The sequence below is a fragment of the Mesoplodon densirostris genome, chromosome 6, assembly GCF_025265405.1.
Source record: "Mesoplodon densirostris isolate mMesDen1 chromosome 6, mMesDen1 primary haplotype, whole genome shotgun sequence".
Lineage (NCBI taxonomy): Eukaryota > Metazoa > Chordata > Mammalia > Artiodactyla > Ziphiidae > Mesoplodon > Mesoplodon densirostris.
The window spans coordinates 119,078,858-119,102,899 of NC_082666.1; positions in this window are offsets into that span (position 1 = coordinate 119,078,858).

Below are 24,042 nucleotides of genomic sequence, written 5' to 3' on the forward strand. Positions count from 1 at the left end.
GAGACGCTGAACAAGGCAGTGCTTGGAAATGTATGCGGTGCAGCGCTCTGCAGATGCAGGCAGCAGCCATTCTGTTTGGGGGCAGCCCACACCCCAGGGAGATGTCTGGGGTCACTCTCTCCCACCTGCTTCAGGGACGAGCAGCCCATGCCCCAAGCACTGCTGCGACAGCTCTTGCTGCGCTAGTGACTTGGAAACAAGGTAAAGAGGAACATTCCCATTTCACAGATGGGAAAACTGAGGCCTCCAGAACTCGGCACCTACCACACACTGTCAAAAATGCCTACTTCTTGTCTATACTCCTCATTGACCCAAAGCTCTATGTAGACAGGACCTATGTCTTCTTCATCCATATATCATCAGAGGCTGGCACAGTAAGTGCTTGTTGAATGAATGAATGGGTGGATGAACCAATGATTCCTCTCACCTGACATAGCCTTACTACAGAGACTTGGGCCAGCATCGCTGACCCGGTTCAAAGCACTTATCCCCTGTCACTGGACTCACTGGAGTAAATGACCCATATATGAATATTTCTCTTTCCTCCTATTCTGTTCTTCTTAGAAAAAATTGATAAATCTGACCAGAGGATATTTTGGCCATTTAAGTTCTTTTCATTCACACTAGATTGGCTTATACTCTTCAAAGTCTAATTCTGCCAAGACTTAGTGCATTAACGGAAGTAGGACTCGTTAGAATTCCCGGTCTACACAGTGAACTGCCTGGCTCTTACTTGAGGGCGTGTGAGTCCCCCACCCCCTGACACGCTGCCCAGTGATCCCAGTAATTGTTCAGTCTGAAAACTAAACCTTGGTCCTCCCCCAGCCTGACCCCACTGAAGCGGGTGGCAGGGGTACAGCCCACAGAGAACAGACCACAGTGCTGGGAACATGGAGCTCCCCCAAGAAGGAGTTTCTGAACAGAAGAAAGAGTAAAGCTGAGCTCGTGTGCCCACACCCCAGGTGGTCAGTGCCCCTGGTCACCTCTGGCCCCCTGGTGTCCCTGTTGCAGGGTGACCCCTGATGGGGGAACCCCAGTGTCCAAGCTTGCCTTCCGCCACATCCAACTAGTTTCCCATTTCCTCTCAGCCGGCTGCCACTTTGCAAGGCAGTCTGATAACCCATCCAGAGCCAAAAGATAATCTATGTATTTGAAGAGTTGCCAGTGCATCATTGCATTTTCCAGAACTAGCAAAACTGATAATGATCTGTTTTGGTCATCAGTCCCAATCAATCAATCACTGAATTCTTTAATACCTTCTTGGTACTCCTCTCTGACGCATATGCATTTTAAAGAAATATGAACAGAGAGACAGGCCTTAACGCGAAGTAAAGGCTCTCTAATAGCAGAAATGAGGCACCAGGAGAAGGAGATTCAAATGAGAATCCGAGAAGATGAATCTGCATCTGTGGCATGTCAGCCACGCCCCTCTCTTCACTGGGACAGATGCTGTTAATTGATTGCAGCTAAGACTTCTCAATGCAACGCACCAGGCAGCCATAACCAGTCACTTGAGTCGGCACATGAGTTCAGCTAATCCACTTGCAAATGTGGCTCCATGAATTCTGAATGCCCTCCGGTTCTAAGATCTGGGGTTTGGGCAGGTACCTGGGAAGCTGCTCCCTCCACCCCTCAAATCACACTCGGGGCTGACCCCCATGTATGCCCAGCCATGCCAGGAGTGTCCCATGGGGGTGTCCAAAAGGCTTTTCAAAAGAGAGAAAACTTCCTACTCCCTGAAGGAGGACAGGGAAGGGGTGTGTTGGAGCAGACCTACTGTGCCGAGAAAAACCATCAGTCCCCGTTGGAATCTGAACCCTGCCTCAAAAGCGCTTCCAGGGGCTTCCCTGGTGGCGTAGTGGTTGAGAGTCTGCCTGCTGATGCAGGGGACATGGGTTCGTGCCCCGGTCCGGGAAGATCCCACATGCCGCGGAGCAGCTGGGCCCGTGAGCCATGGCCGCTGAGCCTGCGTGTCTGGAGCCTGTGCTCCGCAACGGGAGAGGCCACAACGGTGAGAGGCCCGCGTACCGCAAAAAAAAAAAAAAAAAAAAAAAAAAAAAAGCGCTTCCAACCTCCCATCAGTCCTGAGGGAGGGGGCATTTCTCCCTGAGGTGCTGCTCGGTCCCTACCGGACCACCACACCCAGAAGCTCCATCCCTCTCTCTCTTGGCTCCTGGGTCTGACTCAGGCCACCTGAGGATGAGAAAGGGCCTCCCCTCCGGCCTCCCCCACAGGAGAAGCCAGGAGTCGGGGAGGCCACAGGGCGTGCCTGATGTTGTGTCCGTTAACAACACGACGAAAGCACTTAAATGGGCTGCACAAATGCCACACCAAGCCAGCCGCCCCAGCCCCAGGGCAGGAGACAGGGGATGCAGGCAGCCAGAGGGCACACGTTCCCCACTTCACACACTCCATCCCAGACCCCTGCTTTCAGAATTCAAGTTACAGTTTCCTTTCCTGCCTCCCCACACATGCTTCTTCCTTCCCGTTGGTTCAAGAGGACGCTGTATTGAGCACCTGCTATGCTCCCGGTACCATCCTGCTGCTGAGGGTACAGCAGACAAGGCTCCTCCCACAGGAGCCCCACCCAGTCCTCTCCTGGACACACTACCTTGGGCCAGCCAGGCCCTTCTCCAGTTAGGACACCACCACGTGGGCCTCCTTACTGGCCTTTGGAAATAGGAAATGCAAAAGTAGTGGAATGCCTCACCCTGGCCCATACGATCTCACTTGATCCTCAAAAGAGCCTGTGCACAAACAGGCAGGTCAGGCTCTCCAGTCAGAAGGAGGCTGGTTGGCTCTGCCACTTACCAGCTGTGTGACCTTGGGAAAGTCCTTTAACCGAGATGCGCCTCCAGAGGGGAACAGTAGGCCTCCCTGTCTCCCTCACACAACCGGTGGTCCATGAGCCATCATTAAAGCACCTGCTGCAATAGACACAGACAAACCAAATCGACGAGGCGCTGCCTCTGTCTTAGATAAGACGGTATCAAAGAGCTTCCAGCCTGGCTGGGGGAGGCAGATGGACAAGCAAATAAGTGCAACAGAGTTTGGAAGCTACGGTGTAGAATTAGGGTATAATGGGGAGAGGGGTTGATTTAAAACTGGATATGTATAGAAATGGGGATTTTAGAGCCGTCAATGCATAAAGAAATAACACTAAGCTCTTAGCAGGGGCATTCCCATCTATGTAATTGTTCCAAGGATCAAAAACGATGGTTGGTGTGAGCCTGCTCTGTAATAAACTGTGGAAAGCTGTCCAGGGCAAGGTATTATACTATTAATGTAAAATGTCATACTTCACCCAACCAAGATGGGTCGTATTGGTTAAGCGAGGCTATGCTACAGCCAAAAAACAGCTGCAGAGTCTCTGAGGGTTACGCCACCAAGGTTTATTTCTTCTTCATGCAACGTGCTCCGTGTAGGTTGGCAGGGGGTTCTGCTCCACACAGCTGCTCAGGGATCCAGGCTGACTGACGGGCTGTCATCTTCCATCTCCCGGAACACAAGGCCTTCTCAGTCACGGAGGCTGGAGGAGAGAGAGCTGGAGTGTGGAGAGCCAGGAAGAGTGATGGGTGTCCCTTTCACCCACAACCCATTGGCCAGAACCAATTACGTGGTACTGTCTAACAGCACTGGGACTGGTCGATGTGGGGGAACAGATGGGATGTCTAGTGGGCATCAATGTCTTTATCACAGGGGCCAAAGGAAACCTCTCTCCATCTTGGGTGTTGGGTTAATCAGGGAGTCCTTTAGGGAACTCTGTGTCTGGTCCCCTAGGGGCCAAGCAGTCTCAGGGGGATGGGACTGGACCTGAATTCTACCCATCTCCAGAGTGACTAGCCATGGCAGAGAACTCAGGGACAACCACAATATTTGACTTATGTCGGTGACTCAGATAAGCCCAGAGTTAATAATAATCATAGTTAACATTTATTGAGCACCTACTATGCGCTAAGTCTAGAGCACCTAAGTTGTTTCATTTAAGCCACACGATAACCCAGGAAAGTAAATGGTATTGTTAGCCCCACTTGATATATGAAGATAATAGAGGAGTCCAGAGCTCTTCATACTCTTCAGTGAGTAAAATAACAGAGCAGGAGAACTACCCTGTCTCCAAAAACCATTCACTTTACCACCAAGCTATACTGTCTCCCACTGTAGTCCCAAGATCTGGATTCTCCCTGGGTATATGACCTCTGGTAAGTCAGCTCACCTCTCTGAACCTCAACTTCCTCATCTGTAAAATGGGATTAATAGAAATACATTATCTCATGGGATTGTTGAGAGAATCAAAAGATTATCTCTTAATTATCTTAGAGAAAAGAGTTTTTGTCAACTATACACTTCTCTGCTGTTACATGACCAAAAAATAGCTGTGGATTAGACACCTCTGCGGGACCAGGCAAGAGTCTGAAGAAAGATCACACCTGCTGGATGGGGTTAAAGCAGGACGGATCCCTTATTCCCCGAGGAATCTTGCTGACACACTCGAAACAGCCCCAGCCAACCAGCCAACTACAACTAGGTATAGACCTTCCTTGCCTCTTCCTCTGGCCCCAGGCTCCCTTTGGCAACTCTGCTACAGCTTCATATTTGTTTATCTTTCCTGCAGAGGTTTCTGCAATATTTCTCCCAAGAGGGACAGCTACATCAATAAGTTCCACTGCATCAGGAATGTAATGAAGAGCAGAGTGTCTGGCTTGCTGGCTGGGGCTTCTGGTCCAGTGCACAAGGCACTGTGTCACACACACACACCCCTCCCCCCTCGACAGTTTGGCCCCTTATGCCCTCGCCAGCCCTTTTCCCCTTCTCCAGCCTCTAATTCCATTCTGCCCCAGGACCCCGGCTCCAGCCTGCTTGGTCCGCACATCCATCCCCCAAAGTGCTGACCAGAGATCCTACCCTTCCCCAGCCTGGAGCTTTCTGTCAAGACATTTCCTCCACCTAGAATATCCTCCCATCATCTCTGCCTGTCAGATTCTCTCCGATAACACACAAAAGAGTCAACAACAACAACAAAAAAAGAGTCAACAGCGGTTATCTCTGGCTGATGAGATTACAGATTATCTTTATATTTTTCTTTCCAATTTTCTCTCTTCAGAGATTTGGGGGAATGAGCACATGTTATTTTTACACTCAGAAGAGCACAAAGAAGTCATGCTTCAAGTCCCTGCCCTCCTGCAAGGCACACCCCTCACCCTAGCACACAGCTATCTTTCTCCCCTGAAATCCTATAGCTCTCAGCCCTATCACAAATTGTTTTGTACTCGAGTTAATTTACTGCCTGTGAATGTCTGATACCCACAACCAAATCGTAAACGCCGTGAAGGCAGGGACACGTCATCCGCATCTGCCCTCCCCTGCATAGCCCTTTGCATACATCAGGGCCCCAGGCACACACGAAGTTGTGAATGAGACTTAGCGATTTTCAGGGACCGCCTGGAAAAGTATACCAGGGACGGCTCTGGTATACTTTACATTGGCTTGGGCTTGTTGGGGGAGGCGGGTGAGATCATTGGAAGTTAGAATGAAGGGGCATTGGAGTGTGTATAACCCAATGGCCTGAATTTATACAGACTTTCTGACAGTGAATTTGCCCACTAATAGGACTTTATTACTCCCACCACATGAGCAGCCAAATTAAGGCCTGGAGAGGTAAAGCCATTTGGCTCAAGGGTCTAGAACCCACATATCCTGTCGCCCAGCCCACGCCTTAACCACTAAACAACAGCTGCCGCTCCAAGATCTTATTAATAGCCATTTCTCCCCCCAGTCAGCAGCTGGACATGGCTTGCCAGGTTAATAATTTGCTCATTAGGCGCCTAATGAATTACTTGTTAATTGCTAACTTGATGCACAGCCAGCAGTCCCCATCTGCCTGGAGAAATGGCAGCAAATAACCATAGAAGGGCCGGCCAAGCTCCGGCCTCTGGAGAGCAGGAGTTTTCAGCCTGAGAGGCTGGTGGCAGTGGTTCCCAGGGGAAAAGCCTGTCTTGGCCAGTCGCCTGGAGCATTGAGAAGTCCCCAGGGAGTGGCACTCTCCGGGTAAGCCAGCACAGACAGGGCACCTCTTGCTGGACCGATAAGTTCCCTACAAATGTTCAGGGCTGCCCAGATCTTCATCCCCCATCTTTCAAGCCTCCTCTCCACAAGACTTCCCCTAATGATTTTCTTATATTTTCATTTTCTCTGAGCTTCCACCACTTGAAGTCAGCACTATTCAATTTAAACGTCACATCATGTTTTGTCTGAGTATCGGTCTTGTCACCCCATCTTGAAGGCTGCTGCAATATCCCTATTGGACTTCAAGCTTCCTGAGAGCAGAAACCACATCTTTCTTGTTCATCTTCGTATCTCCTGTACGAATAGTGACCAACTTAATAAGTATTTATTAAAGGAGTGAATAATTTACACTTTCCTGGATAAATGTGTACTAGTCTGCTAAGGCTGCCATGACTAAATACCACACACTGGGTGGCTTCAATAACAGAAATTTATTGTCTCACAAATCTGGAGGCTGGAGGTCCACGATCAAGGTGTTGGCAGGTTTGGTTCTCCTGGGGCCCCTCTCTTTGGCTTGTAAACGGCCGCCTTCTCACTGTGTCCTCACGTGGCCTTTCCTCTGAGTGTGAGCATCCCTGGTGTCTCTCTGTGTGTCCAAATTTCTTCTTATAAGGGCACCCTTCCAAGATTGGATTAAGGCCCACCCTAACAGCCTCATTTTAACTTAATCACCTCTTTGAAGGTAATTATCTCCAAACACAGTCACATTCTGAGACAGTGGGGGTCAGGACTCCAACACAGGAATTTGGAGATGGACACAATTCAGCCCCAAACAATTTCCCACCCCATAATGCCTACCTCAGTGCTAGGCATGTATTAAAGAGTCGTTACATGCTCCAAAGTTGATAGGCCTTCCATTTTCTCTGCAGGAAGGGCTCACCTCTGTGACCTAGGTTCGCAGTCCTGCTCAGATGCCAGAAAAACTCCATGGTGGAATATCGAAGGCAAACCCTCTTGGTCATGTTGGCTCCCAAATCCTCATAGCTCTGTTATTTTTGAAATTATTTTAGAGCAGCACTGAATAAAGATGATGATTTTTCACATTTGCATAGCAATTTTTTCTTATCAGAGCACGTACTCGTGTGATCCTCCCAGCATTGCTATGAGGAAGAAGAGGGTTATGACATCCAACTTACTGGCAAATAATTGAAATAGGAAGGAATTAATAAACTTTCCCAAGGCATGACTTTCACTCCCAGGTCCCTTCCTAGGAACCCCTGTAGGATGGGCCTCGGTCATTTCCTTCTCTGTGTCTCAACACCCGGCCTGGTGCCAGGCACGGAGAGGATGCTCAGGGGATGTTTGCCATTAACAACAGTGGAGCTGCTGGTAGAGCCTTGATCCACAGCGGAAAGAGGCTGACGAATCAGTACTGACTACCACCACCCACCCCCGCCCAAACACCCTCAAGAGAAACCAGCTCGAGGGCCAAGTAGATGGCCAGCTTCAGTGTCTGAGGTTCCCATGCCAGCCTGCTTTTCAGATAAGACCCTGAAGGCCAAGGTTAAATCGAACATGATTCTGGGAAATAATATATCTATTATCACTTTCACACTGCTCCCAGCGACGATAAGGAAAATGTGTTTATGGTACAATTGCAAAATGATTTCACATATTATTTATTTTTATCCCTTTATATCGCAGGTGCTTTTAGAAGCTCTCTCAAATTCATTGCAGAGTGAAGCAGGGGATACATTTTAAAAATGCACTATTGCATTTCGTCCTCAGAACAAAGCTTCAAAGAGGATGAGAAGGATATTACACCCATTTGGCAGAGAAGTAAAGCAAGGCAGAGAGAGGTCAAGTATTTGCCCAAAGTTGAACAAGGAGCAGCGGGCCTGATTCAGACTATCTGTCCTTTCCTTGGTATCACTGGATCGATGTGGGAAGAACTCTGAGGAATTGGACCAGGAGAGGTCCCTTCTGAGGGCAGGAGGCAAAGAGAAAACTTTGCACCAGCAGGAACCAGATTCTATCTGCAGATGTATCATCTTTGGCAGACATAGAGTTTTTAAACACTTTGAATGATTTCAACTGAGGTGCAGACTCCCCAGCCCCACACAGGCCGCACCACATCAATCCCCACTGTCCACAGTTATGTTGCCATCCGGATGCTAATGGCTTTTGAGTTTGTACCCCGTTTAGCCTGTGAACAGCAGCCTTGCAGGGGGCTTCCTTGGGCAGCCCAGTGGATGTTTGGGATGGGAGACATCTTTAGGTACGAGACTCAGGGAGGGGAGTAGGGGAACAGCCAATGCAAACCGCACCCCCCGTCACCCAGCAACAGAATTCTGCCACAGTCAGGCAGACCCTGAACCAGGTGATGGGATCTGGCGCCTTAAAGCCTCCAGAGGCTGCTTACCCTACAGTCCTGGGCATAACTGGACCACATTTTTTACCCTCTGTGATCATCCTCCAACACATGGTGTGACATAGTCAACAAAATAAACCAGCCGAGGTCTCTCATCAGCTCAGCCAACCAGGAGAAGTTGTGAGCCTCACAATCTCCATTAAAAAACCAATACAACGGGCTTCCCTGGTGGTGCAGTGGTTGAGAGTCCGCCTGCCGATGCAGGGGACGTGGGTTCGTGCCCCGGTCCGGGAAGATCCCACGTGCCGCGGAGCGGCTGGGCCCGTGAGCCATGGCCGCTGAGCCTGCGCGTCCGGAGCCTGTGCTCCGCAATGGGAGAGGCCACAACAGTGAGAGGTCCGCGTACCGCAAAAAAAAAAAAAAAAAAAAAAAAACCAACACAAGAAGCACATAGCCGATGACACAACAGTCCCACTGCTGCTTCCCTGCTGGCTTTTTCTCTGATGAACACAGGTGCCCCAAACCCAAACAGGCTCCCTGCTGCGGTGTAAAACTCTGGACTCCTGTGTAAATGACCTAAAACATACAGTCCTTCTCCACCCCTCTTCACCAGGTACGTCTGTCTCTAGCTTGGGTGTGGTCAGCCTCCCTCCCTCTCCCCTCCTCCCTTAATTGGTCTGGAGCTTTAGAGTTGCTCTTTTGTGTCATACTGATGTCCCCACTCTCTTCAAGTCCTTCCCTTCCCCAGGCAGAGTCCATCCTAAGCATTTGCTGCCAACATAGATCAAAATCTACGACCACTTGGTGCCAACTCCTTGGCACACTGAGGATGCAAAAGGAGTGGCCTGGGCGTGGGGCAGGAGCATGACAGGTCCCAGTGGGATGGGGGGAAAGGGAGGCATCCAAGGGGCTGCCGCTCAGAGACCCCCTCTCAGCAGCCCTGCAGCACTGCCAAGGACCCAGGAGAATGCCATCAGGAGAGTGGGCTGTGGGCATTCAGTGGAGCCAATGGTGTTGGTGGGAATGTCAGCTACAGAGGCCGAATTCTCTGGGACTCTGTGGCACAAAAAGGAGGCGGTGCAGGACCAAGGCCCGGCTCCTGGAAAGGGGTCCCAGGAATGAGGTGAGACAGGCACTCAGACACGCCTAGTACATCTTGTGCCCTGGGTACCAGTCTTGGTGGGACGGGGGGGATCTCCCAGCAACCAGGCAACCCCCGTGGAGCAGGGAAACCTGGAAAGCACCTGCCTCTGCCAGGACCTCAGGGGAGGGGGCTGCCTCTTGATGGCCTTGCAGAAATATTTGACACTCCTGCCCTTTCCAGAAAATCCATTTTCAAATCCCACTGTCTTGGGAACAGGACAGTGGCTGGACTGGCCTCTCAAGCCCCCAGGAGAGAGGGGGAGATGCGTGCAGAGAGCAGGACAGACCCAAACCCCCAAGCTGGGCCAGAACGGAACATACACTTGCAGCCACCTCCTTGGAGGCCACCAGGGCCCCTGTGGAGTGTCCCTCTGCTCTCTCGGCCTCATGTCTGCCCTGGAACAGAAGGCAGAGCTGGCCTCCCTCTGAAGCAGCATCACAGCTGGTCCACAGCTCAGCCAGTGCTGCAGGAGGCCCCAGCCGAGGCAGGGTCTTCCCTGCAGCTATAACCCCTTCTAAACTCCCAAGCCAGGAGACCTTAACTGTCCACTTTTCCCGCTGTTAGAGAACTTGGGGCGGGTTTCCCCAGGCTGGATCAGCCAGATAACTGAGTGTTCTTCCCAGGACTAAACCCCAAAGAATGTCTCCACAGGGCTTCCCTGGTGGCGCAGTGGTTGAGAATCTGCCTGCTAATGCAGGGGACATGGGTTCGAGCCCTGGTCTGGGAAGATCCCACATGCCGCAGAGCAACTGGGCCCGTGAGCCACAACTACTGAGGCTGCGCGTCTGGAGCCTGTGCTCCGCAACAAGAGAGGCCACGACAGTGAGAGGCCCGCGCACCGCGATGAAGAGTGGCCCCTGCTTGCCGCAACTAGAGAAAGCCCTCGCACAGAAACGAAGACCCAACACAGCCAAAAATAAAAATAAATAAATTAAAAGGAGGCTCAACATTAAAAAAAAAAAAAAAGACTGTCTCCACTAACCAAACTCTAAGCAAACTCATGGGCAGGGCCCGAGCGTGTGGAGTCTCCCCAGTCCCCTGTCCACCTGGGGTGATTGGTGGGCTCAGGGAGCGGCCCTTAATATTCCCAAAGTCCTGGGCCCCTTGTCACAGGTTCTTCAGATGCCAGAAACCCTGGGGTCCTCCTGCGTACAAAGCCTCCCCCTCCACACGCCCCCAAAGGCTGTCCTAACAGCTGCATTCCAGGAGTGAACGGAGATCTGCCCCTCCACTCCCACCCCTAGGACACTCATTGCAGAGTCTGCCTTAGCTTCTTTTGTTTTCTTTAACTTTTAAAAAAATTAATTACAGATTCACAGGAAGTTGTAAAAAATAGCACAGATGCGTCTCATAGACCCTTCATGCAGTTTCCCCTAACGATTACCATTTACATAACTCTCTTACAGTATCCAAACCAGGAAACTGACTCAGTACAACTACAGTGCATGCCATTTTCTCACAGGTGCAGATTCACACAACCACCACTGCAACCAAGATACAGAACCGTTCTGTTGCCACAAAGGCCCTGCCTCTTCCTCCTCCCCCTCACCTCCCCAGCCCCAGGTTGTCACTGATGGTTTTCTATCTCTGTTAAGTGTATCACTTCCGGTCTTTGCCCCACTGAGCTAGTGCCCGTTGGGAAACACCTCAGACACCAGGTAGACCCCAGCTGAGAAGAGGACTGACCAGAGCAGGCAGGCCCAGGAGAGAAGTGGCCCAAGGCATCGGGAGCCCAGCCTCACTTGGATTCAGACACCCCACAGACCTGGAGCCTGTGTGCCACAAACCAGTCCTCACCTGCCCGTGTTGGGCCTGCCCAGTCACTCCTGTCCCATTCTGCCTCCAGGCCTCTTGCTGCCCTAGACAGGGTCCCTCACCTGCCTGGTCCACTCCCCCACAGATGAGTTCTCCAAAGCAGCTGCTCTCTGCTGCCCCCATCAGGCAGTCTGCCACTCAAGTGTCCCAGCCCCAGGATTTTAATTTGAAATTCTCCCAAGTCATGCTTCTCCATACTGTACCGACATAATTCATTTTTATTACCTAAATATAGAGCTTAATATTTGTCCCTGTTAAATTTCATCTTGTTTGTTTCAGGCATCATTTAAGCCTATCAGGATGTTTTCAAACCCTCAGCTATCTCTCTGGACCTCAATTATCCCTTCTAACTGTCATCTAAAAATTTAATAATCCTGCTCTCTGTGTCTTCACCCACGTCATAGATGAAGTGGTTGAACTGAACAGGGTTTAGAACTGAGTTTTGTGGCACAATACTAGAAACCCCCTTCTAAACTGAGACTTGAGATTTAATCAATCCCCTTTAGGGAACAATTTTTCAGCATCTGTAGGTCCCCCCAAGTGCATATCAACTGGACTTCATTTTTTCATTTATTCACAAGGCTGCCATGGATGATTTTACACTGTCTGCTCAAGGGTTGACCAACCCAAGTAGCTAAGCCTCATCAGCCCCTCAGTATAAAATGTGTGCTCACATTTCCTTTCATACCCAAGTTACGACACCTTTTGAGTCCTTACTCACTTAACTAAGGTTCTGATTCCCAAATATTCCCAAGAATACCCAGGATTGTGTACATTTATCTAAAACACAGCCCTCCTCAAGGCTACCTGGCTGCTTTACCTGCAAAGAAACTGGAAACCCAGGGACCAGTTCTGCTCCCTGGCCTTGTTGTAGACCTCTGCCTGATTTGTGGAGGCAAAGATGGCTTTCTAAGGTGAGAGGGAGGACATCAAATCTGCTCAGGACCCAAGTTTTGCACCTGTAATTGGAAGTATGCAGCTTTTCCCCAGAATCACCAGGGTCCTGGGCCACTAGGGCTCCAGAGCTGTCTCCCACATCCCTGACTGATGGTCCTGGAGGCCTGGCCCCAGGCCCGATTCCCCCTGCCTTACCGGTGAGTTTCCACCCGTGGAGCCATGCTATTCTTTCCTGCCTGCTGGCCTCAGCGGCAGCCATCCAATACATCAATGTGGACATGGGGTCCCATTCCCCATCTCTGTGAGGACCCCTCCGCTCCTGTGTATGTTCAGGATAAAAATAGAGACTTAAGAGAGGTACCATCAACAAGGCCACCCCATACCTAAGACCCAGGTGCACATGGACAATATCAGGAGAAGGGTGACCCCCACCCATCACCCTCGGCTGAGCAGAAGCGCCCTGTGCCACACTGACGATCAATCTAACAGCTGTCAAAAAGCGGAAAGAAGGTGGGTTGATCTACTTTGTTCTAAGTGAACTCAGGCTGGCTTTTAGCAATCACCTTTCTTTTCTAAGAACTCACAAATCAAAAATTTCAGGTATCTGTTTTAGAATTTTGCCAAGAATCCACACTGAAAATACTGAATAATCATTTCCAGAATCAGGAAAGGTTTCAGGGTATCTGGGGCCTGATGAATGAGATCCTTAAGTGGAAGCCAGGCTTCCCCAAGCCCTGCCAGCTGTTCCTTCCCCTCTCACTCACCATCATGATCACACACACGCACACGTGCACACACGCATGCGCACACATGCACATGCACCCGTGAGGCACCCACACACACACACCAGACTACACTCAGAGGACAGACAGCCTCTCTAACACAGACGTGCCATCTGGCACAAAGACACCCAAAGTCAACGTTCCTGATTCTTCCCCATCTTTTCATCTCATTCAGAATTGCTCTGTCTTCTGTCCATCACTCTTGCCCTCCCCCACAGGTGGTAATAAACATCTTCATATCTCTATAATTGTGACTGTGGCTGAGGAGCTGCGTGATGGCAGGGAAAGGGGAACCAGGTGCACGGGAAAGTGCTCAGGCGGGCTCTGACCCATGCCGCGCACACACCTCCATCTGGCAGTGGCCGCCCTCCCTGCGTGGGGAGTTGGTGGAGCGTTGGGGAATTGATGGAGCGTTGACTGCCAGTTCACTAATGTCCTTGTCTGCGGACGCTGCAAAGACACAGTTTTCCGTGGAGGAATTCTAAGTCTTAGACTCAAGTTTTCTCAGAAGTATAGTACTTAAAGTTGAGAAGAGCAGCATGCCAGGGGCCCTCCTTAACCTGTCATTTCTGGGCTGATGAAGGGGATCCGACTTCAAGGTCACTCTGTCCTCCTCCCAGATGTCCTCTCTCTTTCCTTCCTGCCCCTCTGTCCTCTCCAAGCCAGGCCTCAGACAGCCAAGGGCCCAGCCTTCCCCGGTCACCAATGACAGGCCAACCAGGTCCCCTAGAATGGCAGGAGCCTTCAAAAAGCAGCTCTTGGGAGGCCGCTGAGTCTTCCTGGGCTGGTCGTCTAGGTCTCTTGGGGTCTGGGGCTGTGTCAGAGACAATGTCAGAACTGGAAGAGACCTCAACACCATCAGAACCTGCTAATTCCACAAAGGAGGAAACTGAGGCTCCAAAGAGAGAAGTAACTTGCTCAAGTTCAGCTGGAGAGTCACAGGGTCAGAAGGAGGGCTCAAGTCTCCTGACTCCTGGTTTATTCCACTACCTCAGGGCCATTGATTGAAGCCAGGCACTGTGCTAGGTGCTTTAGATAAATTATTTCTAATTTTGAGAAAATGGAGTGATTTGCCCAAGGTCACATAGATCGAAAATGGTAGGTGAGAAATTCAAGCTCATTACCCCATTCTTTCTCATAAATAGCTATCAAGGGAAGACAGTAGCAAGTCTAAGTAGGTTTGTGAACATAAGAGTGTTTCTCTCTCTCCAATGGGAGAAGTCCCGAAAGCTATGCCCTGACTATGAGGCTCCACTGATAACATTCAACTCAACATGTCCCTCATAGTAAGGACCACATGTGGCCAAATGTCATCAGAGGTGGGGTCAGGAAGGAGAGATGCACCTGAATACAAGAGACGAGAAAGGACGCATGGGAGAAGGTGTGCCCGGAGGTTGACCTTCCACGAGGAGGATCTGGAATGTCAGATGGAAGCAGGAAGATCCCTGGAATTGATGGAATCTCAAGGCAGGCCTAGTAAGACCATAAGCCTCCCTTGGGTATGGTGGCTATTCGTAAAGGAAACAGAAGGAACACAGATTCCCAGTCTAGCTCCCAGACGTCTGCCCACTCCATCCCCGTTTTCCATCCCCTGCCTCCTGGATTGACAGGAGGATTGCTCAGACCTCAGAGAAAGTGCTGGGATCGTTTTGCTGCTGGGGCACTGGCTCTGTACACCACACACCTACCCAAGCTCTTGGGAAGTTAAGAGGTTTTGCAGAAAGAAGTCAGAGGAGAGGTAGTAGAGGGGAGGGAGCAGAAAGTGGCTGTCTGTGAGCCCGACACAACCTGGGAATGGCCCGAGGGGATGACCACTCCCGCCATGGACTTAGGCACGTCCCGGAAACTCTCGCGGGTGGTGGGGCACTGCTTTCTTAGCTCTCTCCATGAGGTGAAACAATTGCCATGTCATCATCAGTTGAGTTATACCAACTTTCTCATCGTTTTTCTTTGCAAAACGTGGATGATAATAGCATGCACCACACAGGTTGGTTGTGAGGATTAAATAAGACACAAAGCACCAGCTATAGTGGCTGGCACATAATGAGCACACAATAAATGTTAGATTTGTATTATTGTTTTTATTTCTAGCTTGATGAAAAGTGTATTATTTTTACACTGTTATAAAACTAAGAAAACCACAAGTTAGGTCCCACAAATTCATTGCCAAAATCATGTATTTGGACAGTTCTATTACATTTGTGTTATTTAAACAAAAATTTACCTTCTCGAGCAAGTGGAGAGGAAAGTGTTCCCTCTACCACCCCAGGGCAGTGCTCATGCTCATAAAATACACTTCTTCATTTCAAGGTGATTTCTGACTGCTCCTCGTCATATGCTCACAGTACAATTCTGAGGTCAGTGGGGCAGACATTGTTACACTTCCTTTATTAGATGCTGAAACTCATGGTAAAGAGAGTTTGTTGCTGGACCTAAAGCCAGGTCCCTGATGTCCCGCTCAGCCCACAGTCCCAAAACACTGACCACAGATAGCTCAGCAGACTGCTTGCCTGTCTACCGCAGCAGGCACAGGGGGTTCTATTTATGACCTGCCCCTGCCCTTTGCTGAGTCCTGCAGCTGTCCCAGGCTTCAGCCCAATCCGACGGGACCCTCACCTGGAAATGAAATGTTCAGAGTCTTGAGGAGTCTGGAATCGTACGCAAAGATGCTAAGACTGCTCTTTTAAAAGGAGCATAATACAGATCCCACAGGGGCTTCTGGTTCCAACCCTGCCATTGCCAGCTCCACCACCAGCCCCTACCCCTGTTCACAACTAATCCTTTTCCTTGCCTAGCCTGTTTCCAGAAAGATGGCCAGGCTTACACTGGTATTATTGCTTTGAGGGGGGGGTCACAGCTGGTACATGTTCTGATTGGTCAAAGCCCATGTTCCTCCAGGTATCAGAGCTATTCTAGGTATTAGCTATTTTGAATATCACCCCTGCCTGCTTCCATATTTCCCATTATTCCCTTTTGCCCACTCTCCAACAGGTAGGCTGACCACCATTCACCAAACATCTAGGCTCATCCTCCAAGGCTTTGCTCAACCTTCTTTCCTAGAAAGGCCTTCCTTTACTAATCCAGCTCCTGCCCACCCTCATGGATTCTGGTCAAGGGCCTTTCCCTACAGGAAGCCCTCCTAGACCACCTCAGCCCACAGTATTTACCACCACTTTCTAGCTCCCTAAAGGCTCTATTGCATAGGCTGGGTTTTTTTTTTCAAACTGCAGGTGGTATATCCTTAAGGGTCATGGAAATCAATTCTGTGGGTCACAATGAGCATTCTTTAACAAAATTGAAAAGAATACAAAATATCAGAATATATTGCCAGTGATAGGTATTGAAGCTGGCATACCCATGCACGTATACATATATATATGTGTGTTGCATACGGATGTTATGTAAGATCTGTTTCTCAGGGGAAGGTGCAGGTGAGGACACGGCGCCCGGGGACACTGCCCAGCTGCCCCTGCCCAAAAGCGTGCTCCCCAGCCTGGGCTCACAGGCTCCAGGACCCCGGTGGAGGCGACAGCAGAAAAAAAAAAATGTTTCACTCTGAGTTGCAGTCAAAACTTTTTTTAAAATATTGGCTATTAATGCTTTTCATCCTCAATAGAACCATGAACCTAGAATCTGCCTAACTTCTCCACCAAAGATGCCAGGAGTGAGGCCGTCAAGAAGGGAAGCGGGGGAGCTAAGCTGGAGCCTCTCCCACCCGGGAGAGAAAACGTGAACTGGCAAAACACGGTCAGAACTGTCCACCACCTGGCCTGAGTGACCCGACGACACGCTAAAGAGGGTAGGGCCTCGGAACCCCCAACTTACCTCCCTCCCTAGCGCCTAGAACCAAATAGCAGGAGTTCAAAAGTAAGCGTTCATGAATAGATGGTACAGGTCAGGCTAGATTACTCTGATAACAAAAGAAGAAACTCCATGGCTTGATGTGGTTTGTTTCCCACTCATGAAAAGTCTGTTCTGGGTAGCTGTCCTCCAAACAGGAGCTCAGATATCTGGGCTGCTTGCATCATATCACACTGCCTGCTGCATCAACGCATGGATTCCAGGTAACTGCGGCAGGAAAGAGAGAGCTGGAGGGCTGCACACAGTGACACGTCACTTCCCCCCTCCCAGCCATTGGCTGGGCCTTGTCATATAGCTCCCACCGAACTGCCAGGAGGATGGGAAACACAGAGAAGCACACAGATACCTGGTGAGCAGTCGTCTCTACCACGACACCGTGTGACCCCCTTTGCCTTGTTGCTTAACTACGCTTCCCCATCTGTCCCGTTATTCATTCCACTGGGCTCTGGACGTCTGCTCTCAAGTAAGCACTGTGCCGACCTCTGGAAACACAGAGATGACTAAGATGATGCTCTAGTTTGGATCACCCCAGAAGCAGACCCTGAGCCAGGGACCAGAGCACACTTGGCCAACTTGAGGGAATGCAGGAAACACCAGCTGCGAAGAGGGAAGTGACGCAGGAGATGCATTTTATTAAGCCAGCTACCTGGGTGGGTGTCTGAGATCAACTCCATGGAGAAGCTCTAGAAAACAGAGTGACGCACATCTCAAAACGATCCCCACTTGAGGGTTAGGGAGCTCAGCTACTTCTCAACCCATTCCCATAAGCCAGTTATGAAATCCTCATCCCCTTGCTGGATGCTTGGTCTTCCAGGCTCTCCTGCACCTAGCAGTGGTCGTGTAACCCCGTTCTGGCCAGTGGGAAGTAAAAGGAGATCTGCGGGCAAGGGTTCCGGGGTGGCATGTGCTCTCTTGCACCAAAGGGCAGATGCATGTGCTTCTGGCCCTTCCTCTCCTCTTGCCCTGAAGGCAAATGTGATGCCTTAAGCCACCATAGGCATCTTGCGACCATCAGGTGTTGAGGAGGAAGACAAAACGCTGACAAGCAAAGCATGGCGGTGTGGAAAGGGAGAAGAGACTTGGAACTCGGACAGCATCACTGAACAGCCAAACAGTGTCTGGCAACTGCCTGTCTTCTTGTCATGTGAGAAGTATAAGGTCCTCCAGACTTAAGCCCCATCTATCCCAGCACCCTCTACTTGCAGCCCAACGCAATCCTAACCAACCCAAGTGGGAGACTTCAGACAGAGGGAACTTTGTGCACACCTAAGTCACGCGTGGGGCTGGTGAGAGGTCTGGTTTGGCTGGAGGATGGCGTGTGTGTTACAGACTGGAGGGAAAGAGGCTGCAGAGGAAGGTTAAGAATAGCATATCAAAGGTCCACGTTGCCATGCAAAGGGATTCAGTGGAGAGGTTTACGGAGCCCCGCACAAAGACGTTAGATGATCATTTGTGGTTTAGAAAATAACTGTATCGATCATACAAAGGGGAAAGGAATAAATTAGGAGTTTGGGATTAAGGTATACACACTACTATATATAAAATACATAATCTACAAGGACCTATGTAGAGCACAGGGAACTCTACTCAATATTCTGCAATAACCTATATGGGAAAAGAATCTGAAAAAGAATGGATATATGTATATGTATAGCTGAATCACTTTGCTGTACACCTGAAACAAACACAACATTGTAAATCGACTATACTCCAATATAAAATAGAAATTAAATTTAAAAAAATTTTTAATCATACAGAGGAAGAACTCTCAGCCCCTTAAAGACATAGATGATCTCCTGTGGGTGGCGTCCAGTACTGTCTTGCATTCTCTGCAATTTCTGATACAGTTGTCACTTAATACTTACTGAATTGAATTGAAATGAAGTTACCCTAATTACTTTCCTGCGACACATTGCTTCCATCAATTGCTAAAGCCATTCAGGCAGGTTTCAGGTGTGTTTCTGGCCCTGCCATTAACCCAGTTTTAGAGGCAGTTTAAGACCTTGGCCGTGTCACTTCCTGCTCCAGGCCTCAGCATCCTCACCTGGAAAGGAAAGTGTAGAACTTAGTCTCACTTTCTTGAATAATCCTGGGGACCTTGACAGACTGCATGCAGCAACCAGGACAGGTGTCTGAGCTTCCCCCTCTTTATTTCCACAGAACAGTCAGGAGAGGTTGGTGGGACAGCTTTATCAAGGTCCTTAGCCACCGAGTGTTGAGCAGAGAAAATAGGTCAATAGCTATGCCATTCCAAACCTGATTTATGAAAGAAAAACTACAGATCGAATACACATATTTCTATAAGTCTCTGATCCCAGTTTGGTTTTTTATATATAACATATATCCAAGTTCTGGGGGGGGGTTGTTTTTTCACTCTTCCAACTATTATTTCAAAACCAAAGATGAAGGGAGGGAGAAAATCAAATATTTTCTCATGTGGCGTTCAAACAGTGATCAATTAACCCCCCAAATTAGGTTTGTACCAGGGAGACCCACAAAGATAAGGCGTTAGACTTCATGCTCACACACCTATCAGCACTCCAGTCCTAAATTATATTTGACATTTAATTAAAACCCCAAGGCAGTGAAGTCAAGAGCTGAACTACTACATTTCTAGAAAAGGAGCTGCTCTTTAGGATGGATTCATTTATCTCCTGTCACCAAAGGCATCAACATCCCACCATCACCACCACCACACCCCGCCCCCGACCACTACGGGAGAAATACAGTGACAGGAGGAAGGGACCTCCCCCCTCCCTTCACCTCCCCCACACACTCCCTCAGACTCTGCACCTGTAAGGATAGAGCTGGTCCTTCCCAGGTCCCTGGCCATCTAGAGCCGACGTCCCTCCTGGACACTCACCCACACTCCAGCCCCAATTCTCCACTCATTTCCTTTCCTAGAGACAGCATTTCTGCCTGTCCAAGGACGTGAAGGTTTTCAGCATTGAGCATTTTTCCTTTTCCCCTTCCCTCTCTCCCTCCTTCCTTTCCTCCCTTCCTCCCTCCCCCCTCCCTCCTTCCTCCTTCCTTCTTTCCTGGCTCCACATTCTAGGGCTGTGCTAAATGTGATGGAGACAAAGACCCATAAGACTCAACTCCTGATCTTTTGTCCCTGGAAATTTTTTTTTTTTTTTTGGTTGCACTGGGTCTTAGTTGCGGCAGGCGGGCTCCTTAGTTGTGGCGTGTGAACTCTTAGTTGCGGCATGCATGTGGGATCTAGTTCCCTGAGCAGGGATCAAACCCAGGCTCCCTGCATCGGGATCGTGCAATCTTAACCACTGCACCGCCAGGGAAGTCGCTCAACTCCCGATCTTTTGGTGGAAGCAAGGGAACTCAGGGCATGCTGAGGGTCTGCACTGCACAGAATGAGACAATGTGTAGTTCATGTCAATGGTCAGCAAGGGCTTTGAGTCGGAGGGGAGGAAGGGGAGACTCAGGCGGGCAGGAAGGTCTTCTTCTTGGAGGAGCCCGGGCTTGTGCTGGGCCTTAAATACGATGACATCTAGGAAGACAGCAGGAAGAGGAGGGGCATTCCAAGCAGAGAGGACAGCACATGCAGAGGTCTGGACACAAGAAATAGTGAGAATGCCTTTCTGCCTAAAGAGAAAAGAGGGTCCGTGAAAGGGGTAGAGAAGATGGGGTGGGAGAAGCCTGTTGATAATAGGAAGGGTGGGCGTGGGGTCTGGACTTCCTCTGGAATCCGATAGGCCCTGCAGGGACTCCGTGTTGGAATGCTACGGCAGGCTGAGACTGTGCTGCTTTCCGACTTTGCTGGGGATTGTCTGTGTAGCCTTGGGCAGGATGCTTCCTCTCTGAGCAGAATTTTCTTCTCTCTGTGAAGTGAGGAACATCACCCTCATCCCTGTTTCCTCCCAACCTACCTTTCGGGACCAGGTCAATGACAAATGGTATCACGTGCCAGGGTGGGGACATAGGGAGGGTCCCCGGACTCTTCTTCCACAGGTTTAGGTATCAGACCAAATGGTGCTTCCCTAAATCAGATCACAAACCCAGCACGGGAACAGGACACATTAGCAATGATTCAAATGCACAGAAATCTCACTCTGCTAACAACAAAGCATTCCATAACCTCTTGACTCGCCTGGCTCACAACTTCATCCTCAGAAGCTTTAGGAGGTAACAAAGGCAGCAGCCCTCTCAGACTTAATTCTGATCCACCGAGAAGAAATTACTGAGTAGTGGAAATGACAGAAGCCATGAACAGAGGCACAGAAGCTTAGAGGAAAGTAAACGTGTCATCTTAGCATTCAGAGCAGCCCAGAAAGAGAACACTGGTGCAGAGACTTTTGGAAAGTCTTTGGTGCAAAGAGAACACTGCTGCAGACTTTTGGAAGTTGAATTTCAAGTCATTCAGAGAAAAGGTGGCTATAATTCTGTGACCAGAGACTCCAAAGGGGGAGACAGCTCAAGAAAGATGGGAAACAATTCCTGGAGACAAGATGCTCACTACGTGACTGCGAAATATTCCAGTGGGCAAGAGAGGAGAGAGAAATCTAAAGAACACAATAAGAATTTGGGGTGCACTAGAAGCTCTCTGGCTTCAGCAAGAAAGCAGAATTACTAAGCTCCTACCTCCTTCTACATCAAGGAGGATGATCTTTGCCCTGAAAATCCAGCTTTAGGGTTTCCCTGGTGGCGCAGTGGTTGATAGTCCGCCTGCCGATGCAGGGGACATGGGTTCGTGCCCCAGTCCAGGAAGATCCCATATGCCGCGGAGCGGCTGGGCCCGTGAGCCATGGCCGCTGAGCCTGCGCGTCCGGAGCCTGCGCTCTGCAACGGGAGAGGCCACAACAGTGAGAGGCACACGTACCACACAAAAAAAAGAAAATCCAGTTTTAGTCACATCACTCCTGGCTCTACAATGTTCCGTGACCCCCTCTTTCACTGTGAACGGCCTACCTGAAGTGGACCTGGCTTCCCCTCCCAGCCTCAGCTCCACCCCACCACCTCACTGCCACATCCGATGCCCTGGCCAAGGGTCAGCAGGCTACAGCCCACAGGCCAAACAAAGCTCACTGCCCGTTTTTGTACATCCCACAAGCTAAGAATGGTTTTCACATTTTTTTAATGGTGTGGAAAAATTGAAAAAAAAAATACTTCCTGTTGGTGGGAATGTAAATTGGTACAGCCACTATGGAAAACAGTATGGAGGTTCCTTAAAAAACTAAAAATAGAGTTATCATATGATCCAGCAATCCCACTCCTGAGCATATACCCAAAAAAGACAAAAACTCTAATTTGAAAAGATGCATGCACCCCAATGTTCATAGCAGCACTATTTACAGTAGTCAAGATATGGAAGCAACCTAGTATCCATCAACAGATGAATGGATAAAGAAGATGTATATATTCTATATATATATACAATGGAATATTACTTAGCCATAAAAAAGAATGAAATAATGCCATTTGCAGCAACATGGATGGGCCTAGAGATTATCATACTAAGTGAAGAAAAGTCGGACAGAGGAAGACAGATATCATATGATATCACTTATATGTGGAATCTAAAAAAATGATATAAGTGAACTTATTTACAAAGCAGAAACAGACTCACAGACATAGTAAATAAGCTTATGGTTACCAAAGGGGAAAGAGGAGGGAGGGGTAAATTAGGAGTTTGGGATTAACAGATACACACTACTATATGTAAAATAGGTAAACAACAAAGGCCTACTTTAAAGCACAGGGAACTATATTCAGTATCTTGTAATAACCTATAATGGAGCAGAATCTGAAATAGAACATATATATATATATAAAATTGAATCACTTTGCTGTACACCTAAAACTAGCACATTATAAATCAACTATACTTCAATAAAAAAGAATAATACTTCATGACATGTGAAAATTATACAAAATTCAAATTTCAATATTAATAAATAAAGTTGTATTGGCACACAGTCACACTCATTCGTGTACAGACTGCTTGTATCGGTTTGCTAGGGCTGCCAAAACCACAAACTGTACCACAGACTGGGGAGCTTAAACAGCAGACATTTATTATCTCACAGTTCTGGAGGCTGGAGGTCTGGGATCAAGGTGTCAACAGGACTGGTTTCTCCTGAGGCCTCTCTCCTTGGCTTGTGGACAGCCGTCTTCTCCCTGTGTCCTCACATTGCCTTCCCTCTGAACACATCCGTGTCCTAATCTCCTCTTCTTATAAAAACACCAGTCATATTGGATCAAGCCCCACCCAGGGACCTCATTTTAACTTAATCATGGCTTAAAGACCCCATCTCCAAATACATTCACCTTCTGAGATACTGGGTGTTAGGACTTCAACAAATAGATCTCGGGGGACACAAGTCAGCCTATAACTCTGCCTGTGGCTGCTTTTGCGCTACAACAGAATTAGTTGTGACAGAGACCATGTGGTCCCCAAAGACTATTCCAGGTAGACTTTTACTGTCTGTGGATTATTTGCTATACAGCCCTCTACAGAAAAAGATTACCAATAGCCCCCAAGACAATCTGTGCTTGCTAAAGATCCTCCCAATACCACACCTCCCTTTCTTATTGCTGATCTGAGCTCCTGCTGAAACTTACACGCCCTCTCATTTTCACTGATAAAGCCCTTCCTATTCTTCAGGACACCGGCACCTGGCAATGAGTTTGTGTGTGACCACTCCTGGGGGCATCTGCATTCAAGCCAAAGAAATGAATCCCTCATGAGATAACTTTCAGGTAGTCAGACACACTGAACAGAAGAACAGCAGCACCACCCACGTTCCACCCGTTCCACACGAGGGTGGGTGTGAGGGCTGGAGGTCTGGCACCAGAGAGTCTGCATGAGGAACAGGAGACATGGCTGGGACTTAGATGTGGATGCAGCTGTCATCACTCTGGAAATGGGTGGGTCTGAGGAATGAGCTTTAGAGACACAGTGGGAAGAAAAGGTAGCAGAAGATTCTAGGCCAGAGAGCTCTAAAAGGTTAGGTATCAGAGGAGAGAAGAGGGGCAGCTGGAAGAGGAGGAGAGCCAGGTGACAGGGACTGGGAAGGGGGCTTGGAGAGAGCACAGGGGCACCTTGGCATCCCCTGGAGACAGGTTCCTGCAGCACAGAGTTTCCCGGCGCCCTGAGGGAGATGCTGGCATGGAAGGGAAGTGGCATGGAGAAATGAGTCAGGGACCTGGGG